The sequence below is a fragment of the Alosa pseudoharengus genome, unplaced genomic scaffold (genome assembly GCF_046254945.1).
Source record: "Alosa pseudoharengus isolate Yale_2024_CS ecotype anadromous, Long Island Sound unplaced genomic scaffold, YU_APseudo_1.1 YU_APseudo_1.1_scf_5, whole genome shotgun sequence".
Classification (NCBI taxonomy): Eukaryota; Metazoa; Chordata; class Actinopteri; order Clupeiformes; family Clupeidae; genus Alosa; species Alosa pseudoharengus.
This window is the reverse complement of record NW_027468837.1, coordinates 27,249,541-27,263,059: the sequence shown is the minus strand read 5'-3', so window position 1 is coordinate 27,263,059 and position 13,519 is coordinate 27,249,541. Positions and strand designations below refer to the sequence as shown.

The window sequence follows — 13,519 nt, the reverse complement described above, 5'->3', positions numbered from 1 at the left end:
TATGGTCCTTAACCACCCTGCCCCCCAACCCCACTTCCACCCCCTCCTCTCTTCTCCCCTCTATTCCCCTGCCCTACCTCCTTTTGTAAAGCGACCTTGGGTTACTTGAAAGGCGCTAAATAAAACCAAGTTATTATGACCGCCGCTAGCGAAGCGGTCATATATGGATTGTCAAAGTTATTATTTTTTTCCCCCCCGTCATCTACTTCCTGAAATTTTGGTCAACGATACCCGGGGCACCGAAACACCGGGGCACATGAAATTTGGTGGGTATGTAGCCCCACTAGACTTTTACGGAAAAATTTCGTTTGGTCCCCGGGGGCCACTCCCCCACCGCGCTGGGCCCCCCAAAACCCAAAAAATGCAGTTTTTCCTAAATAACTACCTGAACCGTGGCCCTGAGGATGAAGATTTTTTTAAGGTATGTTGGTCTCAAGGGCCCACATCAACCTGGCCCATAATCACTCATTTGTGATTTGCACCCCCACGGTAAAAAATTAAAATGCAATATCATTCTGCTTTAATCGCCCCTATCTTCAGTTAAGATGTTCAGAACTGCACCAAATTAGATAGATAGATAGATAGATAGATAGATAGATAGATACTTTATTGATCCCCAGGGGAAATTCAAGGTCTCAGCAGCATACATACAACAGACACATTCTTTAACAGCAGAAAGAGTCATTAAAGTATATAATATAAAAACACAACTAAGCAGTAAGGACAGTAGAAGTTAAAGAATATGCTAAATATACTAAAATACAAATTATACTAACACTGATAGCAATAAAATGTATGGTTAAAATGGATAATAATTTAACTTCAAGACTACTTTTAGTTAGCCATGTAACCCATCTTGGTTTTAAACAAAGACACTATCCCCTCCCCCAATGGAATGCTAATGTGCTGGTTTAAGGCCTATCACTTACACAAGACAAAGGATGCTTCCTTGATATAATGTATCCATGTATCATGAAATGTAAATGTATTCATGTCTGGTATCATTTTGATAGTCTCATTACAAGGATTGTAATGATGTGATTGTGAGAATGTTTGGAACATTCTATAAGTGATATTTCTGATATATAAGATATCTCTCCTCATGCTATTCTGACAAGAATTCATAGGTGTGAAGTGGGTGTGAGTAGGTGTGTCTGATACCAACTGTAGAACCAATCAAGTGGGCTTGTTCTTGGCGCCACTTTGTTCTTTGTTTAAACCATTTAAAAGTAACTAAACTGCAATGTTTGTGGGATCAGATTTTCAAGATTAGAGCATGGAGAACTGAGAGAGAGAGGGTGATCCTACAGAGGCCATGGCCTTGTGCCATGGCCTGGGCTAGGCCTACATAGACCTTTTTTGTACTCTCTCTGCTTGTAACAGAATAAACCTGATTCCTGAGTTTTTCCTGAAGTTCGCCAGTCTAAGATTAATATTAAGTAATTAGTCACCTACAATTACTTTCATGGAGGTTCCAACCGCAGAGATAATATACTTTTGTCGCTGATTCTAAGATGCCGCAGTTTTTTTTCCCTTTTTTTCTTTTTCTCATCGCTTTGGTGTCAGCTCCCAGGTAAGGACGCTTTTTATCTGCATTTCTTCTTTGGTGATGAACGAAGGTGGATCTGTAAACCCGGGCGGTTCCTGCTAACCACAGTTTGGAATGGGCGTTAAGATATCGGGAAAGACATTCTGAGTGAGTAGACATTTTGGCAAAACCGTAACTTAATAGTGGACACAAAATTGTGCTTCCCCGATTTTGGCAATATTTTGGCAAAACCGTAATTTAATAGTGGACATAAATTTGTGCTTCCCCGATTTTGGCAAAACGTCGCACAAGACGAATTGATCCATATTTTGTAAAGCGTCGATATATGTGTTGGATTGAAGTCCAATGGTGCCTCTTTATTGTATATAAAGAGTAAATAGATTAGCGAGTGTGCTAGGCAACTCAATATTAATCACTGTGGTATAGTGAGCGATCTATTTTCCGCGGTTTTAGGGACGTCAAGTCCTAAGAAGCTACGTAGCTTATGCCCCTCTTTGTTTACAGAACATTTTTATTCCTTCATTACCAAAACAGAATATTAGACAGAACTTGGCGCTGCTGTTTTTGTTTTTATCACCAAGAGCGTATGAGCGGCTAGAATCCAAAGTGTTAAGCTAACACTAGTCTTGTTTTGTTTTTGAGTAGATGTGGTGTTTTGTTTTAGGCTACATCTACACTCAGATGATGAATCCAGGATTCATGTCGTAATCTTTTTCAAGTGTGAAAACAGCATAAGCTCAAACAGCATAGGCCTAAGCTCAAGAGAGCATGGTTAGGCCTCTTTTAAGTACGCCTGAGCTAACTAGCTGCCGCTAGGGGCGTCTAGATGTCTTTGTGAGCTAATATGAGCTAACTGAAAAGGCTTGACTAAACTTCTTTTGTTCTTTTAAGCAGGAAATTCTTCCTGCAGCCCGTTTAAAGTTGTCCTCCAGCTCCATGGAGCTGTGTGTGTCTGTGTGTCCAGTATGAATGAATGCGCGTGTGGGCCGGCCCTGTGTGTGTGAAATTTGTTTATTTCGTTATATGTGTTTGTTTCCATTTTTTTTGTTTCAAGTCCTTCTTTGTTTTCTTGGGTCAAAAGTTTTCACACCTTTTGCTATCTTATCTCACTGCCTTTGTTCCTAGCAGCACTGTATTCTATAACCAACCCCCCAGCTTCTCCCCCATGGACACAAAAGGAACTTCACTGGGGAGATATGAACCTAAGAGGAGTTTTAATGGGAAACCATTGTTGATTTCAACCATTTTCTTTCTTTCATTTGAGGGACATCTTTTGGGGTTTAACATGTTAAGACAGATTTTTATTTTTGCTTGTATGCCAATGGGAAATGTTTGCTACATGTTTACGCCTTGTTTGATGTGGGCAAATGTTCAATTGAATGGATTCATACCCACAACTTGAGTTTCTTTCTGTTTGAAATTACCTTTTATTTGTTTTTAGTTTGTATTTTTTTGTTATAGTTAAGAAACTATAAAAAGGGGGAGATAGATGGTATTGACTTGAAATACCATCTAAGTTTACTGGTTTTATTGCTCAAATGGTCATTTTTTAAATGCCTACTGTTTTGTTTTACTGACCCTCACTTCTAATGCAAAATCTCTTTAAAAGACATGCAGGGGTACCCTACCCACGTGAGTCTGTGGATTATTTTTCTTTTAAACATCTAAACTTAACCAAAGTTTATTTATTTTCTTTATATTGGCCTTTTGCCAATAGATGCAAATGTGTAGTCTCTGTTTGGAGATAAATAGCCCTGCTATGTTAGAAGACCCATACTGTAGGTGTGACTGTCTCCAATTGAGAAACTGAATACATTAGCATACTGTTGTTGACTTGTGAATCTGCATTCACGAGACACTGTTTGACTCTGTTTACACTCATGCTAATGTCTCTCAAAGTTGTTGTGAATCCACTCTCCAGAATCTCTTTCATGCCAAAAGGGACAAAGGGAGGTGTGACATGCCTTTGTCTTCGACTACCACTAAGCAAACATATCAGAAGATCCTTTCAAGATGGCGAATGGCTCCACCAACCAGGCTCAGCTACCACGCCAGAGCAGCAGCCGTGGAGACCAGGCCATGCCACTGGACGAGCTTGATGGACCAGACAACTCTGCCCTGGGCTCAGGTACAGCCAGCCGCAGCGGTCGGGGCTAGGCCATGTCATGAGACGAAACTGGACGAGGCTCAGGAACCACAGGTCCAACGGAACCTGTGGCAGAACCAACTGCCATGACTCTGGAAGCAACAAAACCGGACTGACTGAAAGCAACGAAAGGGGGTGCCGAAAGCAGCATCGCACTCCGCATCATCAAAGACACTCATGGCCCATTGTTCATGGACTGTTTGGACTGACACAAGGGTGCACGCCGAACGCGGCTTGCATGCACACCCTTTGCACTCGCATACACTTACACTGAAACAATGCAGACACATTCAAGTTTCATAAGAGGACCCTTCTTCAACGGAAGAGAAACGCAAGAAGGGATGTATGCTGAACGCTGCTTTCCTTGCTCACGCACACACTTACATTGATTATGGACTGATTATGGACTTTATAAAAAAAAAAAAAAAAAATTGTAAAATTGTTCAAGAAGGCTCATGTTATGGAATCTTATTTTAAACTTCAAGTCATTCAGACTTGAAAAGGGGGAATTGATAGCAATAAAATGTATGGTTAAAATGGATAATAATTTAACTTCAAGACTACTTTTAGTTAGCCATGTAACCCATCTTGGTTTTAAACAAAGACACTATCCCCTCCCCCAATGGAATGCTAATGTGCTGGTTTAAGGCCTATCACTTACACAAGACAAAGGATGCTTCCTTGATATAATGTATCCATGTATCATGAAATGTAAATGTATTCATGTCTGGTATCATTTTGATAGTCTCATTACAAGGATTGTAATGATGTGATTGTGAGAATGTTTGGAACATTCTATAAGTGATATTTCTGATATATAAGATATCTCTCCTCATGCTATTCTGACAAGAATTCATAGGTGTGAAGTGGGTGTGAGTAGGTGTGTCTGATACCAACTGTAGAACCAATCAAGTGGGCTTGTTCTTGGCGCCACTTTGTTCTTTGTTTAAACCATTTAAAAGTAACTAAACTGCAATGTTTGTGGGATCAGATTTTCAAGATTAGAGCATGGAGAACTGAGAGAGAGAGGGTGATCCTACAGGCTAGGCCTACATAGACCTTTTTTGTACTCTCTCTGCTTGTAACAGAATAAACCTGATTCCTGAGTTTTTCCTGAAGTTCGCCAGTCTAAGATTAATATTAAGTAATTAGTCACCTACAATTACTTTCAACACTTAATACAATATATAAAAATATACTAAAATACAAATTACAAAAATACAAATTATACTAACACTTAATCTAAATCGATTCTAAAAACAGTATCCACATAGTGGTGATTAATAAATCAGAGGCGCTTGCAATGACTGAGGCAGGGACTGAGCCTGTGATTCTCTGTGCATAGTAAGGTATGGTAAGGTGCTCTAAGGTGCTCTGTGTGAATGAGTGTCATGGTGGTAGTGCAATGGTGATAGTGGTCATGGTGATAGTGCAAATGAGTAAGTCAACAGTGCAACAATGCATAAATAAAGTAAAGTAAAGTCTATATATCTATATATTTAACTATACTTATTAAATTATTGGTATTATTTATGTGTATGATTGACCTGGCATTCTCTGGGGGTATGCCAAGTTTCGTACTGTACACTCATTGGCCTGTAGATGACGGTGCACACATATACACATGCACACACACACAGGCACGCACATACTACCGTTTTCGGCAATTTGAACGGCCAGTACATAATTACAAATTTAGTAGGATGAAAGAAAAGCCAAATATTCATCATCATCATCATCATGGCTGCATTTCCAGTATTGGCGATACGTAGTCGTTTGTCCACTAGATGGCGCATCGTTGCAGTGAGACGTAATTTTGTTGGAAGTTAAAAAGTGGGTTGGAAAAACAATGGACGCTTCCTACAAGGACTGTAGTTTACCGCAGAGAACGTCTAATAAGGATAGGACGATTTCCACATGAAATGTAATTCCCATTGCTTCTTGAAGCCGAAATAAATCTGAGAATGTTTATCAGACATGCTTGGTTTTTACTGCAGGTAGGCTACGTTAATCTTATACAAGTTATATCCCATAGACATCTAGCTGCTATGGTTATATCCTAGAACATAGGTAAAATAATGTTAGGCTACCGTTAGCATTTGTTGAGTGATGGAGGCCCATTTCATCATTGATGTATTTGTAGAAAACCATAAATGCGGTTATTATAGGCTACCAAGCAAATTGATAACAGCACTAATTGTATCTTTCGACTGTCACCTCATTTGCTTATGACCATAACCTAGGCTACTAACAGGAGCTAAGTGAGTTAGCCACAACACGTTCGCTACGTGATGGTTTTCTAATGGAAAATATATAGGCTTCCTGAAAGATAACCTGTCTATATGATGCATCCTAAACACCGGGCTGGGACATTTCTGCTCAAAGTCTCAAAAAGCATCTGAGTCAATGTTCATTCCCAAACACCCATATAGACTACTTCAACCCTTTATTTTCAAAGGTGATTCAAGTAAGGAAGAGCATGGCTCAAAGTAAAGTAACTAGGACTGAAACTACATAAATTCGTCAAAGTGGATCATTTGTGTCAACTCGCCACAATGTAGATTTATTAACGCACCCGTGATGATCTACATCTCCATTTAAACCAAATGTTTTAAAGCGCACGTTGAGAGATGTATCCAGGGCAGGGCTGTACCTACACATATTTGTTGCACGTGCTACAAAAATCCTTCTTTGCGATGGATGATTTAGTACCAACGTTACACCGGTCCGATACAGTTTTGCCTATGGCTGTTACCGTGAGATGCTTTTTGTTTGTTCGAAGTGCGTGGGTGTGAGAGGGGAGTCGATGTGCTTTGATTCCAGCTTGGTAGTTGTAGTTGCTTGATAGTCTATGCGATTAAAAAACATGTGTGTGAAGTATCCAAACAATGATAACGCTTTCATTATGGCTGCTTTAGCCACAGACCTTGAGCTACTGTACAGTGGGTTGGGTTCCATTTAGAAGTGTCCACTTCATTCGCGCCTTGATTAACACAGCTGCGTGAAATGTACTACTGATATGCAAAACTATTAACTTTTCGCCAAGAGGTGGCAGCTTGATACTGTAAGCCATTGGTTCCCAAAGGAGATTTTATTTGGGTCGCCAGCATAGCCTAGTGACAATTTATGTTGTGTAATAGGCCTAGCATAGGGCCTACCTTATATAGCTTATGTTAACAGTCACGGTTTTGTCATACCTCCCTCTGGGGGCGAACACGTCGCGGGGGGGCGCCAGTGCGTGGATATCTCAATCGCAAAATTAAACAATATTTCTATCTGGCGCCTACCATGGACTAGGCTGGGTGAACTCAGCCTGATCTGCCGGCGATTCCTTTTCGATTTCTTAAAAGATTGAGCTTGGTCTGGCGAAAGCCAGACTAACCATGGACCTCATAGTTGCAAAATGCAAGGGAAAATGAATCAGCATATTATTTGCACAAACAATTACGGACAGTAGCTCTTCAACTTGGCCCGTTAAAGGGGTGGTTCAGGATTTTGGACATAGGACCTCATTTCCAAGTAAGCAAGTGTGATATTTATCAGTGGAGACCGTTTTCAACACGTTTCATCCAGTCCTTCTAATTGCAGAGTTCACAGGTGCTAGGCTAGGTATGTGCTAGCCTGCCACTAAAAACAGTCTTACCCACTCCAAAGTACACCCGAGGCAAATAAATTATAACGCCAGACTATCGATGTAAATGTCTGTATTGATAGTGTTATTTCTAACGTTATTCTAACCTTGCATTTCAACGATCGCATTACATTTTGAGGGACTAGTTTCTTAGCAGCGGCGGAATTATACTTGCTCCGGTTAGTAGTACTGCGCCGAAAAGTAAACAGTAAAGCGCACTCGAATGGGGATACCTAGTAGTAGCCTTGGTAATAGCAGTCCGCCGCTGAGTTGCAAAATGACTACTAACAACTAAAGGGACCAAAGTATAACTATTGCAATGCGATGCAAGGGTAGTTGTATTTCTTACACTATTCTATTAACACAGACATTTACATCGATCGTCTGGAATTTGCCTCAGGTGTACTTTGGAGTGGGTAAGACTGTCTTTAGTGGCAGGCTAGCACATACCGTTGACTTGCGCTAGCCTAGCACCTGCGAACTCTGCAATTAGAAGGACTGGATGAAACGTGTTGAAAACGGTCTCCACTGATAAATATCACACTTGCTTACATGGAAATGAGGTCTTATGTCCAAAATCCTGAACCACCCCTTTAAAATGTGTATGAACAGTCTAGCAACGCATTTCATGAAGGCCCTTTTGGACATGTCAGTTATTTGCACCACTGGGTAAAACGGCATTTTGTTTTAGACTACTGGTATTTAATTTGTGCATTGACAATAAAGCTGAATATCATATGAACTAGATGACTAAACTTATGCATATGTAGAAGAAGAAACATTCACAAAAATCCATGACATGACCTCTCTTCTTGATAGCTATTGAAAACTGCATGGAACTGACAGGGATTGTTTTGTTTAATAATAAATAAATAAATACATTATGCTGCTACCTTCTGCTTTTCCCAAATACAATGTAGCCTACAGGTGTACCTTTCATCAGTCCAGTTGCAATGGATGGACTGTGATGAACTGCCCTACTTGTGATTGTTTAGATATTTTAAAGGTTTTATAACAATGCTACAATTTTTTTGGCAAGTGCTACAAATCTAGTCACCTTTGCAGCGTCAGTAGGCTACTTTGTGTGCGGCCCGCAAACACACATTCCAAACAAGCATACACAAAAGTTTCAAGAGTGGGGGATGGAGTAGAAGATAGAGACAAATTCATTATTATGATTTATTTTCGCGGAATGGATGTACAGGACTGAGCGGCGGTCATATTTTGTACCGCTATGCGGTACATCTAGTTATTATTATTATTATTATTATTAAGTGGGAGTGGCGTAGTCACATATAGGCCACATATATATATATTATTATTATTATTATTATATTGTTTCTCATTTTCAAATGTTCACTTAAATCTGCACAAAGTTGCAGGATTGTTTGGCTCTGCCACCTAACCACGCCCAGTTTACCTGCTGGGAAACCCTGTAGCTCCAGAGCAGGGGCTCAGACCAGGATAAATTGTTTGCTCGCCCTCAGTTCACTCTTTTGTTCATCTCAACCCAGCACTCCAGTGTGTCCTGCATTGGGTGCGTCTTTGAGTTAAAGCGATGGTTCGGAGTAATTTCACCCTAGGGTCCTTTGCACCATGACCCCGAGCCAAACACCCTCCCAGAACCTTTTTTCCCTTGGTCCAGCCCTGGTCGAGTAGCGCTGTCAGAAACTAATGACGTTCTGCAGTCGTGATGGAACCAACTTTTATCTCGTAAATTACCCCACTAATAATGCCCTGAATGGTACGAAACTTCTGCAGTAGTACAACTACGACCTTTAGTCCAATAACGAGGCATTAGAAAGTTTGTAAGTGCACCAGGAGTTGCCTGATTATCTGCTACTATACCGCTGCGTCGACGTTTCTTCCGTGATTTGGGAAAAGCCTGTAAAGCAGCATGCCCTTGGTCAATTACTGGATGGGAGACCACATGAAGTCACAATAAAGAGAATCTTATTGCTGCCACTATGTGTTCTCTAAATCACTTTCTTCTTAAAAAAACTCTCGATTTTTGACCATTCTGAGAGTTTAGTTGAAACTGTGTGGTTAATGGTGAAGTAAGAAAACATAAACAGATACGATCTGAAACAATACCTTACAAATCAAACAGGGATCGAACCACATTTGAGCAGCCTGGGCTACCGTGCAAAAAACACCCTCACTACACCATCATGGTTATTGCTTAAGAGAAAGCTACACTGTTAATTGAACGTGCGGGCACGCCTGCCGACACCGGTGAAATGTACCGAAGGTTCACTTAACTTTGGTCACATGACATGGGGATTTTGAACGATGTTTCGAAGCAGTGGTCACATGACATGGCTGTTTTGAACCACGTTTCGAAGCAGTGTTTTGAAACACTTGTGCTTCGAAGCCTCGACACTGATTCTAGACGTCAGTTTCGAAAGTCAAACCCCTACTATGACTTTTGTGATGTTTATCAGTTTGTAGAGTAGCTCTGCCATCATGTGTAAAGTTAAAGTCTTTGTTGGTTTGGTGTGTTGGAGTCCCATGTGAGAGATGATTAGATGATGTTGGTTGACTTGGGATGTCAAATATTGTTTAGTTGTACCTTATGTAGCCATATGATTTCAGTTTATTGTTGTGAGTTGGGATCTGTACTGATTTACCCCATTTCACTGATTACTCCTTTTTCTGTTTGTTTCCTCTTTGATGCAGCACACATACAAGTAAAGAACCGATGAATTGAAACTCAAATAAAGTTCACTTGTGTTGCACCGAAACCTGCCATCTCCGTGTCATCACTCTATACCATTGAGCCTTCTGACCGAGGCTCTGCCTGCTCGCCACACACTCACTCTACCTCAACCCACATCGCCCCCTACAGTTCCTTCAGTTGGGTTGTGGAGGTTAGCATACTAGAAGAGAATACTGTTGGGTTGTGGAGGTTAGCACACTATAACGTTACAGCTACTAGTCAGGACTTGTTGTGCAAAGCAAGTATAACTGTATAATTATAGGCTGTTCATCTTATTGACTCCAACACAGAACCCACCCCCACCCCCCTTCACCTACCACCACAAATACAATTCAATTCTGTGGGAAACACTGCCTTCCATTATCAGACCCTTTATCTTATCCACGACAAATGCATAGTCCTGTAGAATAGAGTATTGTTAGAATACTATTGGGTTGTGGAGATTAGCACACTAGAATAGAGTACTGTTAGAAACCTGTTGGGTTGTGGAGGTAAGCACACTAGAATAGAGTATTGTTAGAAAACTATTGGGTTGTGGAGATGCGCACACTAGAATAGAGTACTGTTCGAATACTGTTGGGTTGTGGAGGTTAGCACACTATAACGTTACAGCACAGGGTAATTCTAATTTTATGGATCAAATGTATTCCAATCCAACTCAAAAGTTTTGAACAACACAAAGTGAAGCTTTTATCCAGATCAAAACCAAGAATAGATTTTGTGATCTAATCCAATTTCAGGATCCTTGTTTCCCTTTGAACCCATTTTCAAGATTTGAAATCCGATAGCCGAAATCCAGTAACTGAAATCCGATAACCGAAATCCAATGACGTTTTTTTGAACAATTGGGCCCAAACAATCAAAGCATATGTAAACTAAAAAGCTATGCTACCTCATGTTCATTTTGCTCGGACCCTGATAATCACCGCTTGCGGTTATATTTCTTAAGTTTTATTAAGTGTGCTTGCTTGCAAAGCAGCACACTTATTGTTCTTCTTAAGTTTTATTAAGTGTGCTTGCAAAGCAGCACACTTATTGTTCTTCTTAAGTTTTATTATTTTTCCCGTCTCCCTAATTATTTGTCAGCTCTAGTGCCTAGGCCCTTTAAGACAGAGACACCGTTCCAACTTTAAAACGTCCGGTCAGTACCGGTGTAAGTTGGTCGCGAAGATGACGTCAGGTGGGCGTGTCGTTCGTCCGCCATATTGGATTGAACAGAAATCGAAAATTTTCACAGGTCACAAATTTGGTCCGAACGCCACGAAACTTGACGTACATTATCCTTGGACCAAGCCTCACAAAAGTTACCAGAAGGATTTTTGATTTTCGAAAGCGTTTGCCTGTCACAGCCAAACGAAATCGGCGGCGAAGCTCCGAAACAGGAAGTCGTCCATATCTCAGGAACACTGTCACATATCGATACTAAATTTTGTATTTGAACTCGGGACTCCAATGTGAGGGTGCATAAGCTAAAAAAAAAAAAAGAAAACATTCCAAAAGTTTCCAGCATTTGCAAACCACCCACCCATATTTGGTAACTATCACCTTCCACATTTGCAGTTGTACTGGTACATCTATCACAATGCCTTCCAAGTATGCACAATGTCTCTGGGCAGCCACAATGTCTCCGGGCAACCTTGCCCAATCATGAAATCCTTGCTCTGCCAAAGGATAGTATGGACTTACAAACTGAAATGGTAAGGGGAACATTAGCTATGTATTGCTGACGTAGTACAGTTATTTTCATTTTCAAATTTTTCATTATTGTTAAATATCATGATGGAAAAGTATTATTAAAAATGTTACAAGTATGCAAATGCATATGTTTATGGGCATTTAGGTTTTACTGTGTTGTTTTGTTGTAAAGACATGCAAGGCATTCTGGGCCGTACAGTGGTCGGCAGCACTCCATAGGCTACGTATTAATATGAATAGGTGTTTCTGTAAACCTAGGGACAATAAACAGCTATCTCTGTTACAAAAACGAGCTGGTAATCGCTCATTGAAGAGGGAACTATGATAAAAAGATTGTTTTCCTAAAAGCATGGAGTTGACGAAAGAATAAGCAAGCAATGTCACGTTAATGTTAAATACATCTGAACGCTAGGTGGCAACGTTGTATTACATTTTACTAAATACGGTGGCATTAGTGAGCTTCATAAGTAAGGAATACTTATATACCAGATATAATGAGTCATATGGTAGTGGTCAACATAAATGTGCCCCTTCTGTTATTAGAATGCTAAGCGAAGAAGCATCCTAAGCAGAGATTTAACATTATTCATTTCTTGTGTGGCTAGAAGCTAGGGAGGAGATGTTGCTGTATGGGATTTATGTTGCTTAGCGTGATGCCATGGTCATTTGATATGAGATGCTTGTACTCGTAACTTTAGGACTCCTTTTTTTTTTTACTAAGAGTAATTCAGGAAGCATTTTAGCACTAAAAGTAGCACCTGAGTCTGTGACAGCTTAAAAGAAGTCGCGAAGACTCCTAACTCACTAAGACCGAACAATTCTGTGGTGGCATTTCACATCGCGATGTTTTGAAATGCGTCTGCAGGAGCTAACAATCGCGAGGGAACAATTTTGCATTGTAGGCATAACTAAGGGATGCAGTAACCCCACCAACAACAACCAAAACTAGCCTACTCATTGTCAACATGTACATTAAATGTAACGTTTCATTGTGAATCAAATTAAAATGTTCTCCTCCTTGCGTTGGCATAGGCATATGGTGACAGATTAATTTAATAATGTTGCTGCGTGGATGAAGTGGCCACTTCTTAATGGGACTCGCTGTATGGAAGTAGGCGTAGTAGTAAAATAGAGATGCTTCAAATAAGATAAGGTTAGGATATGCCCGCTTGACAATGGCAGAGATAGAACTGGCCTTTGGCCATAGCAACCATCCATTTAGAACGACTGGCCTTCATAGCAACCAAAGATCTTAGTATGCATTACATTAGTATACAGTATGCATTCAATGTGATGCAAAGTATAGAAAGGTGATGAAATATACAGAGACAGGTCAAGAAATATAGTGCAATGTAGACAGTAGTATACAGTTGATTTACAGAAGGTGGTTTAGAGTAATATGAATTAAATATAAATATGTGCAGTGTATTAGCAGTTACCTCATACAATAAGTAGAATAATGTATGTAGATGTAGCAGTAACAGTATAATAGTAGAAATAATAATATAGATATATGCAGTGTATTAACAGAATATAATAAAACAGAATAATTATTGATATTCAATATGACAAATATATAACAGATATGTACATAACATACAGCTATGTGCAGTGTGGAAACAGTGTCATTGTAGTGCAGAAACAACATCATAAGAGTAGTAAGAATAAGTCTATGTGCAGGATGAATAGTATGAAGATCAGTAGAATAACTATGTATAAATGTAATTACAGTAGGCCTATGTACATTTGTAAATAAATAGAAAACTATGGGTGAGAGGG

At 40.0% G+C, this 13,519-nt stretch overlaps 1 pseudogene; it reads left to right on the top strand.

Annotated features, from left to right (window-relative positions):
• The first annotated feature begins 3,562 nt into the window (after positions 1-3,562).
• The window catches only part of LOC143104870 (cyclin-L2-like), a 67,937-nt pseudogene continuing 57,980 nt past the window's right edge, over positions 3,563-13,519 (top strand).